The following is a 24,884-nucleotide window of genomic DNA, read 5'->3' on the forward strand; positions in this document are numbered from 1 at the left end:
GGTTAGAATTAATGCAAGTGGTTAGTCTTAGGGTTAGGGGTTAGGGTTAGGTGTAGGGTTAGGGTTGGGCTAAAGATTAATGTTATGATTAGAGTTTGCGTTTTATGTAATGGCTAGGTTTAGGTTTAGGTTGAGACAGGTGTATGTCTAGGGTTGAAATAAGAGTTGTAGCCTTCCTGTTAGGGGTTATCATTAGGCTTAAAGCGAGTGTTATATTCATGTTCGGAAAGCAGATTTAGGACCTAGAATTTAGAATTCGGTCTTAGGGGTTGTGGTAAGTGTTAGTGATAGTATTTAAGGGTACACATTAGCTTTTAATGGTGATAGACACGGTTTTTTGTGTAGGCTTATTGTTTCTATCTTGGGATTATGGTTTTAGTGTTAAGGTTTTAGTCTTACGGCTTAAGTTCAGGTGTATGTAACGCTTGGGTTACCTTGGTTTAGGGTTATTGTCAGGGTCAGGGTCAAATTCAGGTTTAGCTGTCAGAATTAGGATTTCAAGTTGGGATTTGATTTGGGGTTTTCGTTTTGGGGAGTGTTGAGGCCTAGGGTTGATGTTGTGTCAAGTTTGTTTCTTAGTGTTTCTAAGCATTAAACTTGACTAAACTAAGCTGCAGCTGCTGTGGAAAGGGATTCTGGGATAGGATTAGGGGTAGGAGCTGCGTTAAGGTTAATGTTATGATTAAGTTTAGGGTTAGGGAAGGCACTGGGCAGTTGGGTACTGTATCAGGTCATCACTCTGGTTTGCAGAAGGGAGGAGTGAGCCTTGCACCCAGAACTTTTCTGGGTCTGAGTTCAGGGCAATCTTAATGCTCGTTGTATAGCCTAGTAGATTTGGAGCAGAAAGGAAGTTGCCTTCTGAGGCCATAGCTTTTCTAAATGTCAACCCAGAACTGACCAAATCCACGGTAGCTTGTTTTTGAGAGTGATAGGTGTTTTGACGTAGTCTCCGGAAGGCCCAAAGGAAGGGAAGGTAGTGACTACTTACACCACAGACACATTTTGGTAAACCTTAGAGGTAAAGGTGGAAATAATTAAATGCTGGTCTTCAAGCACTCCGTGTACCAACCGCAAGTGGAGACCGAGTTGGCACATACTCCTGCACCAGCACGAGAAAACAACCTGCAGACTATGACTCTAGTCTCAGTCTCTGGACTTATTGTGTGAGAACTGGAATGAAAGCAGAATATCAACTCAGAAGAATTCTAAGTTGTTTGCCCTATTAAATCCTGTAAAGCATGTTGAGATTGACGGTTGTGGCAGTTCCTTTCTCACAGTGGGATGCTGAGGCCCCTGAGTGGTGAACCTGGTTCATGTGGCCTGGGATGACTGGCGTAAATGTTGTGTCCACTTCTGTACTTTACAGTCTTTCTTGTAGCACATACGGGCTCTGTTCCTCCCTCCAGGACTATGTCAGTTAGAGGCCACCAGCATCAGTTTCCCAGGGCATGACAGTCTCCTTTGTCTGGGAGCCGAGACCAGGTTGGCTCCAGACAGGTGCCCAGTGAGGACTGAATTATAGGGGACCTATGGGAAGAGGGAGAACAGTCTCCCAAATCACGTGCTCCTCTGGCTGAAGCAGCTGGATTGTGAGAAAATCCACACTACAAACATGGGCTCGCTTTTTCATTCACTGCTAGAGCGGAGATAGGACAGAGGCTGCCACGGCCACTGTGTCTCCTGGCTCTTTTCTATCCTCTCCACCTGGCTATCCACCCTTCCTCTTCCTCCTCCAACTCTTATGTCTTCTGTTCCTTTTAACCTCAGGGAAATTCGAGTCAAAACCAGAGTAAGATACCGCTTCACACCCATTATCATTGCAAAACCACACACACACACACACACACACACAGAGACACACACAAGCAAAAAACAGGTAACTTTGGTTGAAATGGACGTGGGAAAATGTGAAAGTAAAATGTTGCAGCTGCTGTGGAAAGAATTTTGGTGGTTCTGCAACAGGTAAATGTAAAATCACCATAGAACCCACAAAATCAACTCCAAACTATGCACACAAAATATAAAACAGGTATTCAAACAAAAGCATGTATACATATGTTCATAGCAACATTCACAATAACTTAAATGTGGAAACAACCCAAATAAATGTCCACCAAGAAAAAAATAGGAAGCAAACTATAGTATGTCCATACAATGGCATAATAGTCAGCTGTCAAAAGGATTACGACACTAATGCTACCATGTGGAGAAACTTCAAACCCATTTTGGTCTCAGAAGCTGAACACAAAAGTCACATACTGTATGATTTTATTTATATAAATGTTTAGAATAAGTGAATACATAGAGACAAAAAACATATTACTGGTTGCTAGGTGGCAGAAAGAGGACAGATTTAGTAGAGCGCCTTAATAGGTAGGGTACTTCTTTTGGCATAATGAAAATAATTTGGAAGTAAGAGGTGGTAGTTGCAGATAAATGTGCATGTACTAAGGATCACTAAAGAATTCGTTAAGACACATTAATTTTTTTATTATGTGAAGGAATTTCACCTCAGTAAAAAGAGACAATTTCTTCCTCAGCATTCCTCAGAGTGCTTTTCGTGTTCTGGTCCCTCCACAGTCCAGAACTGTCTGGGGCCGGGCCGTCCTCATATTAGCCAGGTATTCCAGCCACACTGTCCACCAGCTCCTCGACCTGCTACCAGTGGAAGGTATCTGCGTTACTGGTGTCAAATCTATCACGGTCTGCAGTAACCTCAACTCTAGCCTCCTCAGAAGAAAGAATTTGCCTTGCGGGGAATACAGTAGCAAAAGAGACTGAGAAAATTTCACAGCAAATGTGGATGTTTATTTAAAAGTTTTAGAGTAAGAAAAAATGGAAAGTGCACTTGGAAGAGATCCAAGTGGGTGACTTGAATATATACCATATATATGACTTGCAAATATTTTGTCCCATGCTGTTGGTTTTCTTTTCACTATACTGATGGTGTCCTTTGATGTACAAAAGTGTGTAGTTTCGGTGAAGTTCAGTTGATCTATTTTTTCTTTTATTTTGTGTCCATTCAGTGATATAGCCAAGAAATCATTTACACATCCACAGACAGTAAGTACATGAAAAGATGTTCAAAATTGCTAGCCACTTAATACATGAATACATGAACCACAATGAGATTACCACTTTATCCACATTGGAATATGTATTTTTTTAAGGAAAAATTTGAGAGTATGTGGAGAAATTGGAAACCTTATACATTGATGGTGAGATTGGGAAATGGTGGAGCTGCTTGCACAATGTGAGCATAGTTAATGCTGCTGAACTATACACTCAAAATTGTTTGAAATGATAAATTTGTTTATGTATGTTTTATCACACACAACGAAAGCTTCCTCAGAAGTCATCCTAAAATAGTTCCAGGTGTCATGAAAGAAGACACTCCTCTCTTATCATGAGTAGAAGCCTATTTAGTTATTCATCCTGGTATACACAGTTCTGACTCTTCCTCATGACCACCATGATCTCACCAAGCAGAATGAATCCCTTCTCACCTGGCCTGTTTGTGCTTCCTTCCATCGTTGCATTCTCCTGTTCAACTCACTGTCTGGCCACCACAAACCACTGTAAATTACAGGTTTGTTTACCATCTCTGTAGACATGTCTTCTCTGTAATATAGCAGAAATGAAATCATGCAGTATGTCCTCTCATCAGACTGACTTTTATCAATTAGCTTCCTGTATGCCCGATGCATCCATGGCTTTGCATGACTTTGTAAATCGCTCCTTTTCTTTGGATGAATAGTATCTCATTTTCTGAAATTACCTCACTTGGTTAATATTGAAGGGCATCCTGATTCCTTAAAGTATTTGGCCATTGTGAAGAGAGCAGTTATACATAAATGCATGTGGTTTTTGGGTAGATGTGAGTTTCCAAGTCAGTTTTCTAAATACCTAAGTGGGCAATTGTTAGCCTATATGATGAGACTAGGTTTACCTTGGGAAAAAACTGCCATACTGTGAGAGAAGAAAACAACTGTATTTTAAGGTTACTATACCATTATGCATTCCATCAGCAATGAATGAGATTTTGTGCTGCAGTTTCGATTATATTTAAAAACAAATGTAGACGTCGTATAGCTGTTTAGTGCTTTCAGTCTTATTTTAATTTGCCTTCCCAGGATGCCAAGTGTTCTTGAGCATTATTTTGCTGTTATTGTTTGTTCATTAGTCTATGATTGCTGCCAAAAGGCATGCATGTGTTGTGCCACAGAAAACCAATTTTAAAAAATGTACTCTAAGCACTACTTGGTAAAAACTAAGAAAAATAAGTTGGACCACATAGTTATTTATCCTGCTAATTTTTTCCAATCTTATGGTTACTGCAATAAAATAGTGAACTGTAGATCATAAGAAAATGTGGTTTATTAGTTTGATGCTTCACTGTGTAGAGATCCCTTTCAATCAAGTGATTTCTTACGGATGTCAAGGGAGCAACAGGAATTACTAGAGTACAGACTGGTTTCTGTTGGAATTGACAAAAAGCTCTGATTTCAATTTCAGCACATATGTTGCAATGCTGAATCATTGACAAAGATTAGAACTGTGAAAGTTTTGGTTCAAAACTCTGCTTCTACAAATGGACGCCGAAATTCAAAATCACATGTGTTTGGTCTGTCAGTTTTTCATTTTCACAAAACATTCCACTGCACAGAATCAAATTTGAAGACTGGGATTCATTCAATAATAGTTTACTAACTGTTGTTTCTTTTTGCATGTAGACACTGCAAGTAAAATGTCTGATAATATCAGCAGTACACGTTTTAAATAATAAAAGCCAGGAAGAATGATAGTTTGATTAATTCCATGAATTTATAATGACTTCCTATTTGGTTTTTACTTACTACTGTAACTGTGTTTTCTGTTTTGAGAATCCCAAAAGAAGAATGCATGGTAACTCGCATTCCAAAATAACTGCGTAAAGAAGCAATTGAATCCTTTTGTTTGTTTGTTTTTGTTTTTGTCTTTTACTTTGAGATGGAGTCTCACTCTATTCCCATGGCTGGAGTGCACTGGCATGATCTCGGCTCCGGTAACCTCATCTTCCTGGTTCTTACAATTCTCCTGTCTCAGCGTCCTGAGGATCTGGGAATACAGGAGCCTACCACCACTCCCAGCTAATGTTTTTATATTTTTAGTAGAGAGCTTGTTTCACCATGCTGACCAGGATGGTCTCAAACACCTGACCTAAGGACATCCACCTGACCCAGTCTCCCAAAGTGCTGGGATTATAGGTGTGAGCCACCATGCCTGGCCAAGCCACTTCTTTTATCTCTTTATGGAGACAAGCGTAGGTTGAAAACCATCTTTCCTAATACTTGTCAGTGCCTCGAGATTGTTAGGAGAAAAATAAAACTTCCAACCAAAGGACAGTATTTGGCATCCAGAATTTTAAGAAAAGCTGAGAAATAAATCATCCAGCTTCTGGCTGTTTCCTGGAGATCATACCCAATATCTGGTGAACACTTGGACGCTGGAGGAAGGATAGAGCTGGAGTAGGTGGGGATGGTCTTTGGAGCCACAGCCACTCTGGTGGCCACTCTTTCTCCTCAGGAAATGGCTTGGAGCCTCAGCCTTCAGCAGAAGCAACAGGGACTTATTTTCTTGGAACAGTATTGTGTGTGCCTGTTTTCCATCTCCATATCTTTTTTGGTGAGGTATCTATTCAGGTCTTTACCTATTAATTGGGTCATCTTATATATTTCTTTGTATATTTTGCATAAAGGTCACTTTTCAGATGTGTTTCCTAAATTTTTCTCAGCCTGCGCCTTGTTTTTTGATACTCTTAACCAAATCATAATTTTTGTTTTGTTTTGTTTCTTTTTTGCTTTTTAGTTTTTTGCTGTTTTTGAGATGGAGTCTCACTTTTTCATCCAGGCTGGGGTGCAAAGCTGTGATTTTGGCCCACTGCAACCTCTGTCTCCTGGGTGCAAGGGACTCTTGGGATTCTTTGCCTCAGCTTCCTCGGTATCTTGGATTACATGTGCCTGCCAACAAGCCCAGGTATATTTTTATTTCTGTTTTGCATTTTTCTTAGAGACACAGTAGGAGTAGTTTACTAAGGGATAAAATGAAGGGGGGTGAATGCAAAAACAAAACAAAAAAAGATGTGTTTTAAAAGAGGGGTCAGGGCACTCGATACTTCTAGTGAGGCAAGGTCCTGCACTTCTACAGGGCTTCATGTTTATTAGGCAGAATAAGTAGGGGGGGAAAGTAATTGTTGGTCAGCTGCTTGATTTATCACAGGCTCACATAATTGCTTTCTTTTTACTACAGGCTTCAGACGTTCCTATATATAACCACAAGCACTATTGCACTTGGGGCATGCCTGCCCTCAGCACTCCTTCTGGCAACAGACGTGGTGTGTCAGTTTTCCAGCAACCTGCTTTAATGAAAACAGTTGGCTGTCTGCTCATAGACCTTCCAGGCATTACTGAGTTGGCCACAATCATCATTCTTGGACCTCCAAGATCTCCTCATTTTGTTTTTGCATTAGTTGAGTAAAGGTAATTGCAGGCTGTGCAGTTCTCAGTTGCTGTTTGGTGGTCCAACTGATTTTACAGACAGTGAACATAAAAGAGAGACATAACTGCATTACTCTGATAATCACAAAGAAAAGACATTGAGGAGATACTCAAAGGAGGTGCAAAGGTTAAGGATCTCTAAACCTTGCTGGAATTCTGCCCAAGTTTTCAGAGAGGGCTGAAATATTTGAGTATGTTTATTCAAGCTAAGGATTTTACTTTGCAAACCATTAAAATCAAAAGTAACCCTGGATGTGAAAGTCCCCTGTAAATGGGCCTTTAGAAGTTTCCATGGATATTCACTTTCATTTTATTCCAAATTGGTTACACAAATATGAGTATGGTCAAAATGAGAATGCAATTGCTGCTGCAGCTACAAGCTTTGGACTTGTGTTCCTAGTCACAGAACTGTAGTCATTAACATTGCTACTTCCGTTTGTATCTCGGTGTTAAGTTTGTATTTAAGCATCCATGCCTGGTCAGTTGGACACATCCAATTTTCTACATATTGAACTGCCTGAGTGGAGCTGTGCATTGCTACTAAGGACACCACAACAAAGGTTATTAATGTACCCAAGGAAACTTTCACAAAAATTGTCATGCCTAAGACTCCACAAGCACAATGAGTAAGCTGAATAAGAAAAAGGGTTAGACAATGTATACCGGAGTTGGCCAACCAAGGCTCGGACCAATTTATGGGAATCCATGATCCAGAATTGTGACCTAGAATTCTTAGGGTGGATATGCTGTATGTTTGTTTGTATTGTGCTATGATTAAGGCAGTGATACGGTTGAAGGAATCACAAGTAAATTGGGCATCGTTTACCTGGAGTTTTTTTGTTTGTTTGTTTTTTATATTTTTTGTTCTGCTAGAAAATCATAAGTTTTAAAAACACATATTGTAAATTGAGAGGTAATAGTTTCCACAAGGGTAACATTAAAACTGTGTTGAGCACAATTACTACACTTAAATAGTGTTCTGACACAAATGCTGCCATTCATAAAGGGGAGTGCTGCCTTCCCTATGGACTCCTGAATTGGACCTCTTTTTCCTTCACAAGGAAAGGTGAGCTAAATCCTCCTACATGTCAAGCATGCTGTGCGGCAGACTGGGATTGAATCCTGATGAAATGTAGTCAGGAGATGCTCAAGTTTTGCCACTAGTGTCAGTGAAGTTTATGCCATTAAGTCAGTTTCTCATCTGTCCCATCTAAATGATCACAAGGACCCCAGTCGATAATGTCTCCCATTAGCATGGACTGTTGTCTAGTTAAGGGGCCAAGACACTGCATCCAGGGATGGGCGTAAGAATTATCAAAGGGAGCCCATTCTGTATAATTAATGCAATGTGGGTGATGGTTACACCAGTAATGTTAATAGAGCTAAAGCCTAATGGGTTCATAATTTTCCCATAGTAACTCAACCATACTTGGGATGAAATTGAAAGGCAACTGCAGTTGAGTGATGTACCCTGAGTGACGCATAAAAGAAGTCCCTCCAATGGAGAAGCATGATTGATAATCATTGTTCTGAGAGCCTAATTGTTCTGTGTCGGGGGTGTTTGGGGTCCTGGTGACCACTGTTAATGTTCATGGTGGATCACAAGGGCCAGTGTCGCTCCAAGTTACAGGCCATAACGCTGTGGGATTGGGAACATATGCCCAATACGTATTTGTCTCTGCACAGGAAAACATTCCATACAAGACGTTACAGGTAGCATGGCCATAAACCTGAAGTCAGGGGTTTCTGCCTGACCCTGGTGCTCCAGCAGTTTCAATGGGCTCACGGCTTGTAATGGAGAAGGCGGATTCATGGTTGGGATCCATGGCTCTCTCCATTCTCCCTTTCCATATTTGCAAACACCTTGAGTCAACCCATACAGTTTATCCATCCCCTGTAAAAACGCAAGCATACCCTCGTCTTTACATCGGTAAATCTACTGAGCATTTCCATTGTTTTCTTCTGGGGATTTTCATTATACCTTTGGGTATACTTTCCTTTTTCCCTCTAACATTTACCAATGTCATCCTGCTGCAGTCTTACAATCTGTGCCAGGAGTCAAAAAATTTAAAGTAAACAAGTTTAAAAAAAGAAAACATAACTTTAAGTAAATAAGTAAAAGTAAAGGTCATTTGGTTTGAGGTGGCATCTGGTCACTCATTTCCCCTTTCTGTTTGTCCTGCACACGTTGTAATGTTTGATTTGCTCACCCTATAATTCTTTGTTGCTGAGGGTTGTAAGGAATTCCTGTTTTATGAGTGACTGTATCTGTAACAAATTTTTTAAAAGCATGACTCACATAAGCGGGTCCATTATCAGTTTGTAATTGTTTAGGGGACCCCATATAATCAGATGTTGACAGACAATGTCTTTGTACATGACCAGCTTCTGACCTGTTTTGCATGTAGCATGCAGCAAATGCGAATTAGTGTCTATAAGCACATGTACAAAGGAGAGTTTGCCAATGGGAGCTTTATGAGTAACACCCATCTGCCAGATTTCATTTGGAGCTAAACCTCATGGGTTACAGCCTTCTATGGGTGCAACTCCAGGGACATGCTGGCAAGTAGGACAGGCCTGTAGTGGCTACAGTCTGGCTGTGAGGCAAATAAAACATATGAGTAAAGGCAGAGGCGTTTTGATGCAGTAATGCATGAGAAGCGTGAGTTTGTGGAATCCAGGACAAATCAATCTATCTGCTCATTATCTAGAAATAGTGGTCCATGAAGTTGTGTGGGAGAGCAAATTTGAGAAATATAAAAAGCAGCAGCACAAGAGCCAACAGCTTGTTGAAGTTTTAGAAACCATTTAAACAGCTCTGGTTCTAGGAGGCTTTTAATAGTGGCAGTCCCGATTTACATTTACAACACAGGCCCAGTTTTCAATGCAGGCGGAATCATCGGAATCATCCACAGTGTTAATGGGAGATGAAGCAGTGAGCTGTAAAACCTGAATTACTGCCATTAGTTCTGAGCGTTGAGTTAAAACTTCAGGGGATTTTATTGTTTGTGTATGCTTAGGTCTATAAGTAGCTGTGGGACGTTTGGAAGAGCTATCCGTAAAATAGATCTGGCTGCCTGAAATGGGTTTGTGATGAGCAACCGCAGAGAAGATGAAAGATAGAACTTTTAGAATTGCAAAATTTTGTCTGATGGATAATATTTATCTATTATTCCTACCTTCAAAATCTGCAAGAGCCATTTGCCACGCAGTCAACATTTCCCATGCTATACCTGTTGTTGGGAAACAACAACATAGTTCTAGACTGACTCTTAAAAGGGAACAGTAATTTTGTCAGGATCGTATCTCTTTAGCAGTTTTGATCTGTGCCTACCCATTTTATAAGTTGAGTAAATAAAGAAAGATAAACTTGCAGATATTTTACTGTCTTAATTTTTTTTAAAGCCGTTCTATTACAATTGCAAAATTTTTCTCTTAACTGTGCTATAATTCCTGTTGGAGAATGGGGTAGGAAGAATAAAGAGAACCAAAGGTTTTCTGGCTATAGCGGGGAGGAATATGTACGCGGAAGCATCTGCTCTGCAAGCTGTAACTCAGCTTCTGTCTCCTTAGTAAATTGCTGAGGAGAACATAATGAATAATCTCCATGGAATGGCTCAGTGTTTGATTTGATAAGTAATAATACCTAGCACTGGGATAGCCCATTCATATCCTCTAATAATTGTAAATCCTTTAAGGTTTGTCATGTCTCCCTATGGAGGACGACTTTCTGAGGCCGACTATTTCTTTCAGTAACAATAGTGCCTATGTATTGGTATGGGGAGGTTGTTTCTACCCTTTCTTGAGCAGTTTTGAGATTGCATTTGGTCAAAACCTGTTTGGTCTCATTGAGCAACTCCAAAGTAACTGCTCCCTAGGAGCTACCAAAAGAATGTCACTCATATAATGAATGACGTAGCTAGTAGCAAATATATCCTGAGACTTCTTTAATGACTCTTCTAGAAAATGCCGATATGGCATAGGAATAGTGAGCATGCTTTGGGGTAAATCTTTCCACTGGTAATGGGAATCAGGCGGCTTAAGATTGATGGAAGGCACAGAGAAGGCAAATCAAGGCTTATCCTTCTCATGTAAGGGTATAGTAAGGAAATAATTTTTAAAATCTACTACTATGAGAGGCCAGTCCTTGGAAGGGCCACCAGGAATGGCAGACCTTGCTGTAATTCACCCATTGATTAAATCCATACATTATTAGCTCTGAAATCATGTAGAAATTTGCTTGACATGACTGCCGAAAGGCCAGAATCAATTTTACAGTGCTTGCAAAGGTCTGGGTTATTTTCCAAGGTAAAGAAAGCTTGTACATAAGAAACGTGTACAATGGCTCTTTCATCTGAAGAAAAGAACTGATAATTACATACTATTAAAATAAAATTTTATCTCAGAAGGCCAGGTGTTTTCATATTAGAGCTGGTGTAATTTCAGTGCCTTTGTGCAGTATAATACGAGCAAAATTTTTTTCTGAGAGTCTCGAAGGCAAAGAAATCCCAGTGTTTCAGAATGCACTGAAGAAAAGGACAGACTGAAGGTACTTTGTTACCAAACAAAAAATGGGAAAGATAAACTGTCCCATATTTATTTTATTTTATTTTATTTTATTTTATTATTTATTTATTTATTTATTTAGTCAAATTGGCACTGGGTGGGGAAATGATAAAAAGTGTCCTCCTTGTTATTTCTTATCTCCCAACTCCTTTGTGTCAGGTGACAAACATAGGGGCCCATCAGGGGTGCCACCATAAGTTTGTCTACGTTTCTGGGAAGCTAACTGGCAGGAATAGTCCTGTTTATCTAGGGAAGACCCTAACTCTCCACTGGTGATTCCTTATTTGTCTCCAAAGCCCATTCAACCCAAAAAACTTACAGGTGCCTGGAAAGCCTACGAAAGGTTATGTAGTAGTAGGATTCACGCGAGAGTCTTTCATAGAGTTGGAATCTTTATACTATCCCTGGCTTCCTTTACTATAGTCCTAACAAAACAGTGACCTCACTGTGAATAAAACATATTGACTTTGAAAGGTAACATTCTCTTTTTGTGTAGATATTAATATAGTTGGATACAGAATAGGTGCCACAAAAAATAAAAATAAAAAATTTTTGAATGCCTTTCCTCCTTTTATAAAAAACATCAGCCCTGAGGTTAGAATTTGTCTGTCAAGGTCAGATTGCTTTGAATGTTGAAAGTGGAGATTTTCAGCTTACGGATGGGACATAGTGTCTTACAACTACTAGTGAGACATGGAAGAGAAAGTTGGAAACTAGACGTTTTAGGCAAAGGGCTGACAAGGTGCTACACGGAGGAAAATCCCATTTTATTAGGTGGTTCTGTAGAGTCTGAAATATTCGATGAAAATTCTCATTCCAAAGCGTGTACAGAAAAGTGACCACGAAAACTCATTGTCGCCCGCCGTGTACTTCCCTCACCCGAAAAAAGCAACTAGTTTTTGGAAGTCTGTTGCTTATACAAAAAATGAGCATGTTTCCATGTTGTTCCTGTTTTTCAATCAGTTTCTTTTCCAGCGTATCTTTGTGCACAAAGCACAAAGATCTGTCTGTGTCCGACTGCCTTTCTTCATATGAGTGCGGTGAAGGTTTGTGCAAGTTTACTAATATGTGTCTGTAGGCCATTTTTTTGTAAGCTGTACCTTTGTTTCTAGAAGTTATACCAAGGACCCCCAAACTATCTAACTTTTCTCTGCTGTTATATGGAGAGACCCACCCTAACTACTTAACTAACAGCTGTTAGCAAGAATTGATCTTTCTAGCTACTTTCTGCTAGGGAGGGGGGATGTGCAACGAAATACAACAGCTGGAGCTCTGCCTGAGGTGAGGATACTATTTCCCAGAAACACGGTGTTTTTGCAAGTGGTTTCATTTGCAGTACCATTTGCAGTTTGATTTCCTCTAAGTGAGAAGAAAAAATTGGGGGTTATCAAAATGTATGTGTTAAAATGAGATGAGCTGAGGAAATAAACAGCTCACAAGTTCTGAGGCTGCTGACATGCCCCGATAACGGAGGGCTATAGTTATGCCAGAGAAGTTGTGGGTACATGGGGCTTGGCTTGGCTTAGCTTCCTTTCTCTTATCCCCACGAACACAAACATCCCTTGCCTATGAGTCCACAATGTACTCTTATTACTTGGCAAGATTCGTAGAATAATATTGCCCAGAACAAAGATATTGTCACATGCTTTAAAATATTAATCTTTTTTTTATGTTTTCTACTCAGCTGCAGCTGGAGATTTCTGATTGGCTCACAGGAATTAATAGGGATAGTCTAAAACATAGGCAGATTCTAAAGACAACTAATGAGATTAGAAGATAATGGCCCAGGTAAGATTTGAAATTAGTTTTTCTCTTTTCCTTGTTCATTTCTGTAAAAAACAAATATAATTGGCTGAGTTGATTGCAAAGTCGGCTATAATTTAATAGTTAAACTAATTATTGGCACAAACTGCAGGCCAAATAATTATTCTTAAATAGGTTTCCTATTTGGCTTTGATGAAACTTCTTTGTGAGGAAACTCTGATAAGACCTCTTCAAGCCAACACAACCGTGAGTTTCATTTCCAAATACCTATGAGTTGGGTAAACTTTTCACTTCTTGACATCCAAAAAAAAAAAAAATTCAATGACTTTCTTTGATATTTGGCATTTTGTTGGGACTGTTGCAGGGCCTAAAATGGCCTTTCTTTTATAGCTTATTTTTAATGACTTCTAGCCCTTTTCTACCTTCTGGCTTTGGGAAATACTGCCTCTGGTTAGAAAAAAATGGTGGAATCCTTAAGGCAAATGTGGATGCACACAGCAGTCGTAACCCAGCAACATTTTTCTTGACATCCCGCCCTTCTCAGTTAGTAGTGGTTTCCACTTAGGGGAGACAAAGAGTTTGTCATGCAGCCATTCCGATGGAGGCTTCTATATGGGCCAAAATATCTCTGCCTAGTAATAAAGTGAGACTTTCAGGAATTACTTAATTGGTCTGACTACATAGAAGGTGGTTTCAACTATAACAAATGGGCTGACAAATTACTCTATAAGGACTTTGCTGACACATCCTTCATTGTCACGTGATGGGAGCAGAGAGAGCCTAGATTGGAAATCAGAATAAAGAGACCTGCTCCAGTTTCCAGAAAGAAGTCTACTTTCCTCCTTTCCACCTCAACAATCACCCAAGGCTTTTGAAGAGTATGGAACCCAAAGAGTTTAGCAGCTGTTAGAGCTGGGAAATGATCTCCAGGAACTGTCAGTCCTGATGGACCATTTGTGAGACTGGTCCTGGACTTAGTGACGTATGTCTCTAAAAACAGCACTCCCTTCAGTGGTCACCACCGCAGGTTGGACAGTGCTAATTTGGCTTCCTATTGTTGTCTCAGCATTTCTTGGTAAAGTGTCCTGTCTTGCCACACTGATAGCAGTTAGCAGGTGCCACTCAGGGACCTGGATTTTAACAAAACTGTATTGCGTTAGGTAGAGCCTCTGTACTTTTGTTGTATTTACTCTTCTTCTTTTATTCTTCCTCATGTTTCCTATCATAAAATCTGAAGTAGCCACTTTCAGGAGGTTCCTTAGTGTGTTATTGAGATGAAAAAGCTAGCTTGACTTAGGGAGACAGCAAGGAAAGGGTCCCTGGAAACCACCATTCTGCATGTTTGTGGCTCATTTACACATAACCCATAAGAAGCCTGAAAAAAAAGGAGGCTGCAGACACCAATTTGATAACCAACGTGGAGGTTTTATCTCGAGATCCATATCTTCACAGACAGAAGAATCTTCAGTTCGTTCAGATAAAAATCTTGAACAAAACTCTGGCTCACTGTGGTAAGAAAACCAGCCCTGGCACAAAAATACCCTTGTCTTTTGTATAATCAGTTATTTTCCAGGAAGTAGTTTCTTGTCCGTTTTCTGGCATAAGCACAGTGGGTCCTGGTGAGTTATGGTTGGCACAAGTTTTTTGCTCTTTGGACCATGAGCCTGTTCTTTGTATATACTATTTTAGTTCCTCATTAAGCCTGGGCCAAATTCTTGAGCCAAGCTCTTACATCAGCTCCTGATAGGTCATGGGATGAGCTGAACAGCTGCTGTAAGTCATGACTACACCACCTGATTTTCTAGGCAAATTTCTAGGGGTTAAGCTAATTATTCTCAGTCCAAGACCCTGGGTCAAGATTAATCACATAGTCTTCAAAACAGCCTACTGACTGAAAGCATTTAATTCTCTTGCTAGTTCATAATAACTCAAAACCACAGTCTCACAGTGGAAAACACAGTTGGACCCTTCTTTTCACTGGCAGAGAGCTTTCTTCTTGTGTTTTTCATTTTTTTATTTTTTATTTTTGGTTTAATCTCAACTTTCTGAGATTCTTAATTTTTTCTTCTTTGGACTAAGACAAATATCTTTGGGTAAAATCATAGACAAAGAATAATGTAACATACTGGTGTATTGGTGAGACTACAACATACATTTTTGCTTAGGCTGAGAAGAAAATAATTCATCAGAATGGTAAAAATAGACTTTAAACTTTCACATTCATTTCAAAAACATATTGCTTGTTTCAAGACCTTTTTTTTTTTTTTTTTTTTTTAATTTCATAATGAGCCTGGCAATCACACGAGATTTAAAGGAGATCCTAGGGAAGCTGTATGTTTCAGCTTGAGGCTACATCTTAGTGTTACCTTATTGCCCTCAGGCTAATTCTGGTCTATGACAGCTCATCAGGTCATTGGCACAAGGACTTCCCATTTTTATCTATTGAATTTACAATTTTTCTTTTCACAGCTATAATGCCTTCATATTTTTTTGTATGCAATATTGTGGGCATTGTTACAGCCTAGGTATATACGTTTGCTTAATAGAATCACACAGTGTCTTAGTTATTAAGAATGTAATTTAAAAATGTTTGTGTTTGTGATTTCCCTGAAGTAAGCGGAATTCAAGATTACAGTAAAAATTTTTACCTATAAAGGGCCTTTTTGTCCCTCAATGATAGATATTCGTGGCACTATATGGGAGAGATTTGACCCCAAGTGAATTCCCTTTCCTTTATTTGGAAGATTTACAAAGATACTATTTTCCTCCACGTAAAAGTTACATCATGAAACAGGTTAATTTTTGCCTGTTGGGAGGCATGCAGTGGAGACAGCCTGTCAAACCCCAGATCTCTCTTTCTAACTTTTGAATAAGAAGAATTTTGTTTCAGAGTATTTAACCTGGCATTTGTAACCTTCCAGCACATCCTAGTGAAATGAGATTTCTTTTCTACCTGAAGCCTTGTCAATCCATTTTTCAAAACTAAACAGTTTTCACATTCTTTTCCCATTTACTTTCAGCTGTCAGTGATTAGGCCCCATTTCCTATCTGTGAACAGACAGCCTTCACTATTAATTGTTGGGAGAAAGACAATGTTAAAGGGCAGGTTTTAGCCTCTTTGCTTCCCCCATCTAATGAAGGGCCATTCAGCCATTCAGTTTCTATGCTTTTGAGCCACCTGTTCTGCATTGCAATAACTTTGGATTTAAAATGTTTGAAAGTCAATCTATCTCATTCTCTGAGATTCTGATGTTTCACTGGAGATATAGTTAGGAAAACCAAAGTTAGTATGGAGACACTTCCTCTATTAAAATGTCCTGCACAAATTTTACTGCTACATAGCATGTGCAAGGCCTCTGGGGTAACTTGCAAGCCTTTGGAACTTGATGGATCTAGGACAAAAGCAGGGCAGAAAGCTAGGGCTTTGCACAGGTTAGTGTTGCTAGTGCTGCTGCCTAGTTCCTCCAGATTTGTGAGTAAATGTTATGCTTGCATTTATGAGTGGCACCTATGACAGTTTTGGGGGGCACAGATGAGACAGAGGAAAAAGATGAAAAAGGATACCCTAATACTTTCTATTTATCCTGGGTAACACCAAAAGGAGGAAGCCACGTAAATGATGTCTTGTTTCCCCTGTGTTTCTGTAGGACACCAAAGCATCAGTACACTGTACTCCCCTTGAGTGCACTTGGAAGTTCTGGGACTCCATTGACCCTAAATTTAAAAACAATGATGATAGTTTTCAATTGACAACAATGTGGCCATTTTCCTGACAAGAGGCCTGGCCTTCTCAAAGAAGCATAATTTCAATAATATCTAACAGCTATGTACTTTTGTTCTTCCAAAAAACCCTACATTTTGTAAACATTGTAAAATTTCCCCTGCCCCTTGGGAACCATATAAGGTAAGTCTACAATACATAATGGTACAAAGTCAAAGAGACAAATCTCTAGAGAAGCGTCAAATGCAATTTCTGGGTGCCCTATCCACATCCTTTATCCAGGGCTCAGAATAGCCATGTAAAAACACCTCTGGTTTTGCAATCCCAGGAAACCTCCAACTCTGCTCTTGCCCCTATAACAAAAGCACAATGAACATGGTGCTACTAAGGTTTAAATTTCCTTCTCATTGTAGTAAACTTATACACATAAAGCCAGACTTAGGACAGTTCCCTGATGACCCTGATAGAGATACACAGGCTTTACAAAATGTAAACCAACTGTTTCATTTATGTGCAGAAATGCAGTGCAACTATTAAGCCACATTTTAACTACTGTGGAGAAACAGGCAGCAATACAGACAGGCAGCAAAGGAATTTGAAGATGAACAACTGGCATCCCATAGTTAGTCAAGAAATAAACACAGGTGAAAGATGAAAGCGGATTAAAAAAAAAAAAAAAGAATGACTATTTCCAACAGGAAGTAAAACAGTGCTGTTTGCAAACTCTAATTGAAGCCTTAGTAAACCCATAGGTGAATGGAAGAGAAAAGGCTTTCTCCTGTGCCTATTAGCAAACTTCCAAAAAACCGGAACAAAACTTCTTAATTACTCTAAACTATCCTCATTGAATCACAAGACAGAAAAATTCTCTCAGGATCTTTGGAAAGGCTGAGAGAAGCTTTAGCAAAATGTACCTATCTCCTAGTTCAATTTGTTTCTCTGCTATCCTGTTATATCAGAACAAAACTACAGAAGCAGGCGTGGGATCAGATAGCACTTTGGAAAACCTCTTGGGGTGGCCTTTTTGATCATTTTAAACTAACAAGAACTGAAAATAGGAAACCTAAGAATTAGAGGGTTGTCACAGGATAATGAAAAAGACGTTACTTGTCAATTCACAGGCCTACAAGATCTAGAATCCCCAAGATGCACCTGCTGATTTCTAGTAGTGTGACAAGCCAGGGCACTTTAAATGGAATTTCTCAAGTGAAAAGGAATATAAATCAGCCTTGTCCAGTCTGTGGGGGAGACCAGTGAATGTAGAAATTTTCCCAGGTCCAGCGTGTGCTTCACAGATTGTTCAGCAGGAATAATGGGTTCCCAGCTCTACCAGTCTTCGTGATCTACAGGATTCAAGTAATTCTGGAGGTAAAATGGAAATTGAACAACAACAACAACAGCAAAATTTTTCTAAATTCTAGAACCTGTTTCTCTCTTCTTCTCTCCAATCCAGGGCTCTCCTCTGCCACTAGTGAAGAGAGCTAGCTAGCTAGCCTTATGTAGACAGAAAGAGAAGTGTCCCCAGAAACTTCTCAGCCCACTGGTCAGTGCCTCATTTCCACATAAGATAAAGAGCAGCCTGGAAGAAAGAAAAAAAAAAATTCAAGGAGCAGACAGCAATAAATGAACTAGAACAGGAAGTTGTATGTGAAGACGTGTCTGTAGCTGCACAGATAGAAGAACTTCCAGCTCCAGCTCACTCAGAAACTTGCAGAAACTTCAAGCTTACTCAAATGGAAGAACAAGGCCTGAAATAGCAACGGCTTTGTCCATCTTATAATCTGTGGGCTTCCAAAACTGTTTCTTTTCCTTTTGTGAAGATAAACAGGCTGGGAGAGTGGGAGAAAGTGCCTTCCAGGGAACACTTTTCTTTTCTTCTTGGATTGTGATTCCCACCTCTATGAATCATTAGTTCAGCCTCAGATTGGTTCGGGACAAAGTTCTTGGCTATGGTTTCACTTCAGCTCCTGAAAGTTTGTTGGCTAAGCTAAATAGCCACTATGTATATTCAGTTTGATCACTAATAGGTGCTGGTCCAAGGTCTCAGGCAAAGCTTTCTGATTGGGCTGGGATCTGAGGCCCCAGGCCCAACTAAGTCACATGTTTTGTAAGACAGCCCACAGACTAAGTCAATTTCTTACCGTTTGCAACACACAAAAACCCTAAACCCACGTTTCATATTGGTTAGCCCACTTTGATCACATCTCTGCTAGCATCGAGCATTTTTCTTTTGCTTATTAAACTTTTCCTTCAACCTTAGGACTCTTTAGTCTTCTAAAACATTCTGCAATCTTTATTCTTCTAAAACATAGAAAAGAGATCCCCAGTATTACCTTAGATAAGTAGAGACTGTTATGTGTTTGTGCACTGGTGAGATGAGAAAACAAAAAAACAAAAAACAACTTTCGGGCCTCAACATCTGAAGCTCAGCTCTCTCATACTGCAGCATGGTACCTGGATCTGCTTTTATCACAAGAGACCATCTTACAAGTTTATGAATCATTTAAGCCCATTTTTCCTGACATACGTTCAAAAGACATTTATATTTTTCTGCCCATTTTTCCTGACATACATTCAAAAGACATTTATATTTTTCTACTTCATAAATCTCATTTTCTCCAAGAAGTTTTTTCTCTCAGTCGACTACACTACCTTTCCCCACTCTATCTTGACACTTTTGGTGCATGCATAAAAAGTTATTGGATGAAAGTTGATGGCCAGGGTCTTCTTGGGACTAACAGAAAATGCAGAAGAAATCATCTTTTATGAGAAATCTGCATTTGTTATGTAGCTGTTGGAATTAGAAATGAATAATACCTCTGAAAATCTGTCTCTTATCTGTCTCTTCCGGTGCACTTTTTTCTTTCTTTCCTTCACTTTTTTTCTTTCTCTTTCTTTCTTTCTTTATCTCTCTTCCTCTCTTCCTTTTTCTTCCTCTCTTTCTCTCTTTTTCTTTTCTTTTCTTTCTCTCTTTTCTTTTCTTTTCTTTCTTTCTTTCTTTCTTTCTTTCTTTCTTTCTTTCTTTCTTTCTTTCTTTCTCTTCCTTCCTTCCTTCCTTCCTTCCTTTCTTTCTTTCTTTCTTTCTTTCCCTTCCTTCCTTCCTTCCTTCCTTCCTTCCTTCCTTCCTTCCTTCCTTCCTTCCTTCCTTTCTCTTTCTTTCTTTCTTTCTTTTCTTTCTTTCTTTCATGTGTTTTGAGACATAGTTTCACTCTGTCACCAGGCTGGAGTGCAGTGGTACCCACTTGAATATTTGCAACCTTTGCCTCATGCATTCAAATAATTCTTCTGCCTCAGCCTCCCAATTATCTGAGACTAAAAGTGCACACCACCATGCCCACGTCATTGCTGTATTCTGCATTAGAGACAGGATTTCACCATGTTGGCCAGGATCTCTTGAATTCCTGATCCCCCAGCCTGGGCCTCCTAAAGTGCTGGGATTACAGGTGTGAGCCACCATGCCCAGGTTCAGTGAGGCTTTTTTTAATTAGGCCCTGGAAAGTATTCATAGCTCAGTTCTTATAGGGCCTCATCAAGAGGTCAAGAATTCAATTGGAAAATGGGTAAAATAAAATGTTATAACTACTTCTACACAGGAACTTCTGTGTCTCTGGGTGGTTACATATGTGTTATGTATATATATTTAAAAACATCTAGTTATTAACTTAGTGAAGAATAGGTACTTGAACTAAATATTTTGTTTACAAGGAAATAAAGGCTGTTTTACTTTTCAGTTCACATGATTTTTAACTGATGAAAACAAAAACCACCTAAGGCCTGAAGATGTATAAAAATAACGTCTCCCTAATTTGTACTTAGTTTCTGAACCCTGTATTTTGGATTCCTCAGAGAACTGCTGGGGCATAAAATAAGAAAATTTAGACAGGATTAGAGAACATATTTAAATACATGAGATTTGATGGTTACATTTTATTTTCTCAGAATACATTTTAGTGAGTAATATTAACAGAGACCTCAAAACCACATGGGGTTTGTAATGTTCTTATCTGAATATGTGCTATCAATTTTAATTAAAATTATTATGCTAAGCTCTTATACACCACAGAAATAACCATATGTCTTTGTCTATTCAGTTTCTTATCACCCAAGATATTTTGTCATTTACAGACATTTAAGCTTCCTTAAGAATAATGGCTTGCAATTAGCTGTAGAACTTTACCACGTATTCTCAACTGTAGGTTTTTTGTAACAGAAAATTGTGCAGAACTTAGGAATAGCGAAAATATTTATAAATATCAAGCACAACAAATGTTAAAATAGACTAAACTAACAGCAAAATGAAACAATCTCTGTACCTTTATTTTGGAACATTTGTAGTTCATGTTTTCTTTTTTAAAGTCAAGTATACTTGCTTCTAAATTGGCTACAGCTTTTTTTAAATTTATTTTTTATTATTATTATACTTTAAGTTCTAGGGTACATGTGCATAACGTGCAGGTTTGTTACATATGTATACTTGTGCCATGTTGCTGTGCTGCACCCATCAACTCGTCAGCACCCATCAACTCGTCATTTACATCAGGTATAACTCCCACTGCAATCCCGCCCCACTCCCCCCTCCCCATGATAGGCCCCGGTGTGTGATGTTCCCCTTCCCGAGTCCAAGTGATCTCATTGTTCAGTTCCCACCTATGAGTGAGAACATGCGGTGTTTGGTTTTCTGTTCTTGTGATAGTTTGCTAAGAATGATGGTTTCCAGCTGCATCCATGTCCCTACAAAGGACACGAACTCATCCTTTTTGATAGCTGCATAGTATTCCATGGTGTATGTGTGCCACATTTCCTTAATCCAGTTTGTCACTGATGGACATTTGGGTTGATTCCAAGTCTTTGCTATTGTGAATAGTGCCGCAATAAACATACGTGTGCATGTGTCTTTATAGCAGCATGATTTATAATCCTTTGGGTATATCCCCAGTAATGGGATGGCTGGGTCATATGGTACATCTAGTTCTAGATCCTTGACGAATCGCCATACTGTTTTCCATAATGGTTGAACTAGTTTACAATCCCACCAACAGTGTAAAAGTGTTCCTATTTCTCCACAGCCTCTCCAGCACCTGTTGTTTCCTGACTTTTGAATGATCGCCATTCTAACTGGTGTGAGATGGTATCTGATTGTGGTTTTGATTTGCATTTCTCTGATGGCCAGTGATGATGAGCATTTTTTCATGTGTCTGTTGGCTGTATGAATGTCTTCTTTTGAGAACTGTCTGTTCCTATCCTTTGCCCACTTTTTGATGGGGTTGTTTGTTTTTTTCTTGTCAATTTGTTTGAGTTCTTTGTAGGTTCTAGATATTAGCCCTTTGTCAGATGAGTAGATTGCAAAAATCACAAGACAGGGATGCCCTCTCTCACCACTCCTATTCAACATAGTGATGGAAGTTCTGGCTAGGGCAATCAGGCAAGAGAAAGAAATCAAGGGTATTCAGTTAGGAAAAGAAGAAGTCAAACTGTCCCTGTTTGCAGATAACATGATTGTATACTTAGAAAATCCCATTGTCTCAGCCCAAAATCTCCTTAAGCTGATAAGCAACTTCAACAAAGTCTCAGGATACAAAATTAATGTGCAAAAATCACAAGCATTCTTATACACCAGTAACAGACAAACAGAGAGCCAAATCATGAATGAACTTCCATTCACAATTGCTTCAAAGAGAATAAAATACCTAGGAATCCAACTTACAAGGGATGTAAAGGACCTCTTCAAGGAGAACTACAAACCACTGCTCAGTGAAATAAAAGAGGGCACGAACAAATGGAAGAACATACCATGCTCCTGGATAGGAAGAATCAATATCGTGAAAATGGCCATACTGCCCAAGGTTATTTATAGATTCAATGCCATCCCCATCAAGCTACCAATGAGTTTCTTCACAGAGTTGGAAAAAACTGCTTTAAAGTTCATATGGAACCAAAAAAGAGCCCGCATCTCCAAGACAATCCTAAGTCAAAAGAACAAAGCTGGAGGCATCATGCTACCTGACTTCAAACTATACTACAAGGCTACAGTAACCAAAACAGCATGGTACTGGTACCAAAACAGAGATATAGACCAATGGAACAGAACAGAGCCCTCAGAAATAATACCACACATGTACAGCCATCTGATCTTTGACAAACCTGAGAGAAACAAGAAATGGGGGAAGGATTCCCTATTTAATAAATGGTGCTGGGAAAATTGGCTAGCCATAAGTAGAAAGCTGAAACTGGATCCTTTCCTTACTCCTTATATGAAAATTAATTCAAGATGGATTAGAGACTTAAATGTTAGACCTAATACCATAAAAACCCTAGAGGAAAACCTAGGTAGTACCATTCAGGACACAGGCATGGGCAAAGACTTCATGTCTAAAACACCAAAAGCAATGGCAGCAAAAGCCAAAATTGACAAATGGGATCTCATTAAACTGAAGAGCTTCTGCACAGCAAAAGAAACTACCATCAGAGTGAACAGGCAACCTACAGAGTAGGCTACAGCTTTTAACACTGTCAATTGGTATACTCCTGTTAACAAAACCTGGAACATGCTTTCTTGTCTGTGCCTGGTTTCTCTAAAATTCAGAAGCTACATGTGATTTTTCTTAACTTGTAAGAATATAATTGTTTGAATCAGTGGATCCAAAAAAAAAAAAAAATGTATTTTCATTTGCAAAATAACTCAATAGAAAAAGGTGCTTGAAATTCTAAGGCTTTGACTGGAATGTGTGTCTTCTTTAATGAATTAAATTTGACTTCTAAAAGCAATAAAAGGCCCCTGATAAACCTGGCCTTATACTTTGTTTATGCAGGCTAATACAGGCTTTCTAACCTGTGGGAAGTAAAATAAATAAATAAATAAATAAATAAATAAATAAATAAATAAATAAAAACAGTGCCTCTTTCTATCAGGCCCAGGAATCCCATGCATTTGTAACCTCAAAATATAGAGGAGTTTACCCAAATAATAGGTATCTAAAGGAATAAACCTATGGCTGGGCTCAGCTTTCTAATATCCTATTAAGAATCCTTGTAGAATATAGTTTCATAAAAGCCAATGAGGAAAGCACATGTAAAGGTATTTCATGCAGCACTGTACAAAAATAGTCTGGTTATGTGTCAGACAAATCTGTTTTGCAAACAACTAAGTTTTATCATGATTCATTCTTAACAAAAATCAGGACTGGAGGAAAGATATATGTCTCGCAGCCTATCACAGCTCTGTCACTAACTTCTCATCTCATAAGTTGTTTTTCAAGTTTTTCCTAAAATTTAAATTAATCTTTTTTTTCCCCCCTGTGAGCCAACTGGTGATGTCCTGCTACAGCTCTGGGAAAACAGAAAGATGTAACTAATAGAGAAATCTAGAACAATATTCTAATTCTGGACCAGCATTCTACAAATATTTACAGATAATAAAGTAAAATAGGTTTCCTCTAACAGAATTTTTGTTTTGAGGGATCAAATGAAGAAAGCTAAGTAAATGCAAGTGTCATGTAACCAAATCTTAGCAGATATGTGTGTGTATATGTATATATAGATATCCACCAGTTTTCCAGTCATGTCAGCAGCCTTGAACTACTCTCCTTGACTAGTTGTGATATGCTTTTTCTAATAATCCAAATTGATTTTTTTTTCCCTGAAGTTTAACATGCTTTAAACTGTAATGCCAATAAAACCTTTCATTAACATGTCTTTCTCTACAAACACTTAACCAGCTCTCGGTAGAATCCTACCTACTGTCTTCTACCGAACATTCTTCTCCAGCAGAAAGTATACAGAAAGACCAATGCCCAATCTCCTAAGAGCAGTTAGAGTTTTCATTTCTGAGGAATGACAAAGACAACTTAGCTAGCTTTCCTTATGTAAACAGCAAAGAAATGGTCCCTGGAAGACCCCCAGTCCACATGTAAGGGCCTGATTCCAACATGATGTAATAATCGGACCAAAAAACAAACAAACAAACAAAAAACAAAAAACAAAACGCATGGGCACCAGTAAGAGATCTGACACAGAAGATTGTGCCTGAAAGCATGGCTGTAGTGAAACAGATGGTAGAACCTGCAGTCCATTCAGATAAAAGCTTGTACAAACCTCCCGCTCACTCAGATGAGGGAAACAAAGCCTGGCATATAAATTCTGTTTTCTGTATGCTCAGAGAGCTTCCAGAAATAAAGTGTCTTTGTTTTTCTCTGTGGGCATAAAACCAGTGGGATCTAGTGGATACTGGCTGGAATCTTTCTTTTTGTTTTTGACTGTTTGCTCAACACATATGAATCATCACTTCAGTAACCTGCATC

Source organism: Macaca fascicularis, chromosome Y, assembly GCF_037993035.2.
Source record: "Macaca fascicularis isolate 582-1 chromosome Y, T2T-MFA8v1.1".
NCBI lineage: Eukaryota > Metazoa > Chordata > Mammalia > Primates > Cercopithecidae > Macaca > Macaca fascicularis.